Source organism: Diadema antillarum, unplaced genomic scaffold, assembly GCF_040938485.1.
Source record: "Diadema antillarum isolate AM-2024a unplaced genomic scaffold, OU_Dant_1.0 seq00001201_RagTag, whole genome shotgun sequence".
Classification (NCBI taxonomy): Eukaryota; Metazoa; Echinodermata; class Echinoidea; order Diadematoida; family Diadematidae; genus Diadema; species Diadema antillarum.
The window spans coordinates 148,952-154,091 of NW_027271995.1; the positions used below are offsets into that span (position 1 = coordinate 148,952).

Genomic DNA, 5,140 nt, shown 5'->3' on the forward strand with positions numbered 1-5,140 from the left:
GCCTGTTGCACTCTGTCGCAGGTGCTGCGATGTACACCGCACACTGTGCGATTTGTGGCCTACGATTTACACCGTGCGCATGCGTACATCGTACATTACGGCACCTGTTCGCGCGCCACCTGTTCATCACAAAGAATGTTTACCATGAATGAAGTCACTCGTGACTTTTTTTTTTTTTTTTTTTTTTTTTTTTGGCGACGTTGGTTTGAAAAGTACATGTTCAAGCTTGCTTTTTTTTATCATTCCAAAGTAACTACAGAAATTACTAGATACAATCGAATAACAGTGTATATTCTAAGAAATAAAGTTAATAATGATAGAAAAATGAAATGCCATATTTTGGTATTAATTTGGATCACTGCCTGGATCAAATCCCCCCCCCCGTTTTTTTTTTTTTTTTGAGGAGGGGGGGGGGGGTTACGTGGTTGTAGGATTCTTGATCATTGGAAATAGTCACTTACAGCATATTACGCATATTGATGTAATTATTACAATGGGTAGAAATCAGAGTAAGGGTGAAAGAGTACTGCTTGGTGGAGGTCTGTATTCTCTGAGTGCTTTTCTAAGGCTTTGATAGTGGAATTCTAGCATTGTGGTTTCTCAAACACATAAAATATTGTGCTGACATATTTTTCTGGTTGGCCCTTGAAAAATTCACTCTTGTTTTGTGTACGGTATGTAATTACCATCCAGATGTAAGGGAATCACACTTATTTACAATATATATTGATTCACCAATAAAAACGTGCCAAGAATAAAGATGATGATATATTCAAGTCATTAAATTGAATCTAAAACATAGACACATTGATCACAATTAAAGTCAATTCAATAGTTTATTTATTTCCATCATCAAAAAAGAAAAAGATAAGATGGTACAAAGCAGTTCAAGTTGTCGATTTGTCTTTCTATATCATGAGTACAGCTGTATGCTTCAATTAGTTCAATACAATTGTACACTGTACTGTCAAAAAAATGCAAAAAAAAAAGCAAAACTAGTAGGAAAAGCAATATCATAATTGTGCTGTACAATTCATATATACATACTGCAGTATGGATGTCATAGTTCTTAAAAGTATCACACAAAGTGACAAAAAACATCAACTTCCATTTCTTTTCCACATAAACAATGAATAAATTCAGTCAACTTGAACATCTACAATAAGTTCAGCTCAACGAGTTACCATTACAATTTGCATGAGACAACTACCTATGCCACTACAATTTCCCAAATAATGTTGCAAAAACAAACAAACAAACCTCAGAGAGGAAATTGCTGCAATCTAACATACTCTACAAGCAATGTTTACAGTTAGAGTTTGTGTACAAAGGTACATAAACACTTACTGTAAACATATAGTGTATTTTGAAAAATGCCAAATTGAAATGATCATACCAGCATCCGAAGGGGTGCTTTGAGATGCACTAAATGTGCTACTGGTCCTAATCCAGATTAATCAGACACTGCATACACTGCAAAATACTGTGGCAAAGCCGTCATTTGAATTGAAATTCCAACTGTGTGTGAACCTTGTCAATTGTATACCTTAAAAATGTAATATCATTACAGGAGATCTCATCTTCAACATTGCCCATTTTCTGTCCATCCCAGATTATGTTGGTGCCTACCTTAGGCATTCTTTGCAAGAAGAAGATGTGCTGGTTAAAATGTGCGGAAGGAAAAAAAAAAGGTTCAAGGCTAGAGTACATGTAATTTTGGTTACACATATTACTTTCCAGAATTGACTTATAAGCAAGAAATATACAATTGTGTTACCAATAAATCAGGAAGATACAAATGAATGAACATTGAATTGCTTTGACTGATAAGGGTAAGTGGCAAATTGTAGCCTACAATGTAGCAAATACAACTATAACAATTTTCTGACTCAAACTCTCAGATGTTGAGTCCAGTAATAAATGTTATCCATTGATACAGATAGAGGTATGATAAAAAACAAGCAAACAAACAAACATAATTTTGTGCAGAGGGGGGAGATCAGCAGTTAAAATATGTATGATTAAAATACCATGCAGCACTTATACGGTAGCATATATACGACTGCATAGGAAAAAAAATAGCTATCTCAGAACGCTGACTGCTGCATTCACATTGCTCTAAATTCAGAATTGCACAGTAACATGATTTCTTGTTTGCAGCTATAGTACAACTTATTGCAATGATACGTGTGCCATTCTCCATTTTTCTAGCTCAAACATTTCTGACAATACATGTATCATTGTCAGACTCACATTTCAATACGCTTAGACAAGGGCGATGAAAACACACTGTGCAATTCCATCATTGTGCAATGATTATTAAAAGACTTGTTGATGTAGACTGGCATTATTTGGGTGATTAATAAGTTTACAAAACTAAGTTGTTCAATGGTCAAGTTAAACTAATATTAGACAACTTGCAATAAGCTCTCACTTCCACAAAGGCCTAAGGTGTTTTTACTCTGTGCAGTCCTGTGAGTGACGAAGAAATATGATGTCATGTCACTACCACTTTTGCAACAGTGCAAGTCATATACAACAACTTCAAGGTAAAACATCTCTTGAACTTCTGAAGTTTTCCATCGATTCAAAAGAAGTTTTGCTTACATGTTCAGCTCACTGCAAAGTGTGTTGCCGTGGTAACAGCACTAATTGCCCTCAAAGTCATGTAACGGCTTTAAGAACAGCTTTCTTCCCCAGTTTTCGAGCCATTAAAACAATGTTTGGCCCACATGTTGAGTTTAATGTAAAGTTGCACAAAACATACATTTCTAAACAGTAGTGGAAAGAGTGTTGCTATTGTCTCTGAACATTGTAATGGCCCTCACAAATCAAACAAAAGCTTGTGGAATTTTTCCCTCTCCAGTTTTCCAGTGATACAAACAAAACATGGTACATTTGTTGTACATGATATAAAGTTGCAGGATACATTTTAAAGAGAAAGGGAAAGTGCATTGTCGGAGTAACAGTGCATAATCGCCTTAAAATCATGACAAAACCTTGCACATTGAAACTCTTCAGCTGTTTGATGGTATTTCAGAAAAAAAAAATGACTCACGGTGATTGCACGTAAATTTGAGTTTTTCGAGAGTAGCTGTGTTTGTAGTTGGTGGGAAAACAGAAATCAAATCATTGTAAGTTAACATCAAATGCATGTAAAGTTCATGGAAACTTGCACTGGTCCAACATAAATGAAAGAAACAAGTCAATATGTCAGTTTCTTCAAGTTCCACCTTCACGACTGCCTGCTGTAGTAGCTTTGTAGTAGCTTTTGTTTCCAGTAAGTCCCAGAGAGACAGCAATGTCATCCCACACCGATCTTGCAGTTACAGGTGTAAGTGTTGAGGTGAACTACATGACAAGGGCTAAACAAACACAAAAAAGAGAGCAAAAGGGAGAAAATAGGGGAAATATTAATTGTTACAAAAATGCATAAGGTTCCCTGTGAAGCAAATGTTTGTAGTTTAGGATGCCTCCAACTTTCCGCCCATTTGCTTACAGTGTTTACAGCACTTGAACTACACACATTAGCAACTGACAACCACAGTTGAGTTATCGAGTTGAGTTTTTATGAAGTTCCTCGACCATGGAATTGACTGTGGAATTTTATTTTCTTGAAAAAGTAAAAGAACAATGTGGCATGTTTTTGTTTTATACTTAGAGAACTTACGCCTGAATAATCCTTTCGACAGTGATCATAGATCTGAACGCCCTGACAAAAAGAAGTATCCCTGGATGATAATTCTTTGAATAAAGTCTACTCAACAATGTTCTTTGAAGTATGTAAATCAAATTTGGGATTTTCGGGTACACCCCAAATACATAAATATGTTGCACTTGTCTGTAGAGAGAGAGGAAAAAAAAACAACAACAAGCATGTTTTTGTTTTTCTTTCTCTCTCTATTTTAGAGGTAAAGCAAACATTTTCCATTAGTGCATCAGCAGGGTACCTACTGCTGATAAAATTTTGGTTTCCTTTGCTTCTTGACTCCTCCTTATCTTCTTAGGTTTTGCTTTGACAGGTCCTGCTTCTCCTTCTCCTGCTCCTTATGTGTAGCATTTCAGCCTTTGACGCCTTGCTGGTAGAGTCTTTATCATCTTGTAATTCCTAGTAAATAGGAGAAAAAGAAAAAAAAACCCACACAAACATGATTACATATTGTATTGAATTAGAATGATGAAGAGGGATGCATTCCCCCTATGTCTTACAATGGATTCATTCTTTCAAAGAAATGATGTTTTCATTTATTTCTAGAAATTGCTTACAATGACTGTATTTGAAGTTCTATGAATAAACTATTCATCACTTTTAGGGTAGCATTTTCTTCAAAATACTGTAAAAGACCAATTAAATTACACTTTTTGAAATAATATCTTTCTTGCTCTCAACTTAATGTTTTTTTTTTTAATTGTCAAGCCACCATAAAAAGAAAAAGAAACTGATGTATTCACACATGCAGTCACATAAACATTTTGGAAAGTATGAAAAAGTGTTTATTTTATCTTCTAACATATATACTGTACCTCAGTCTCCAAAATTGGTTAGGTATCCTCTTGGCATGTTTGTCCTCAGAAAGTGCAGGTAAGAGAGGGATTCATGTACTTCTGCAGGACAACCAGTTGCCAGCTGCTCCTTTTCTGCTCTTCCTTTTCAACATTGAGACAAGCCTCCAGTATGAATTCCTTAGAGATTTCATTTTTATTCAGACCTGTTTAGGGTGACACAAAGGGACAACTATTTTCAGGCATTATGATAATTACAGTAGACTCAAAATTTACCATTTGGGTAAAAAGGACAACATTTGGGAATGAATCTAGAGTTAACAAACACATATAGTGATAAACAAATTTATTCAACTATTCACCATTGTTGATCATTGGACAGGTTTGTACATAAGTGCTTCATAAATTCATATATCATAATCATAATTATTTCAGTCATTTACTAAGGTCTAAGGGCTCGAAAGCTTAACTAAATTACACTATGCATTACATATAGTGTACGTTTAGTACAAGTATGTCAATATACATACATGTGTAACACATGACGCACACAGCATTGTTTCCTACAATCTGCAATTTTGGATAATTCATGATTGCCCTTGAATGATGTTTTACATTCTGCAATCAAACTGCAAGT

The 5,140-nt window shown here is 35.1% G+C and overlaps 1 long non-coding RNA gene across 1 annotated transcript; it reads right to left on the bottom strand.

The window, feature by feature from the left end:
- Positions 1-2,701: 2,701 nt before the first annotated feature.
- Positions 2,702-4,897, bottom strand: LOC139744673 (uncharacterized). Its single transcript, XR_011711838.1, has 3 exons — positions 4,525-4,897; positions 3,955-4,108; positions 2,702-3,365 (listed from the first exon to the last, which is right to left on the bottom strand). It is a non-coding gene; the product is annotated as an uncharacterized lncRNA (long non-coding RNA).
- Positions 4,898-5,140: the final 243 nt, after the last annotated feature.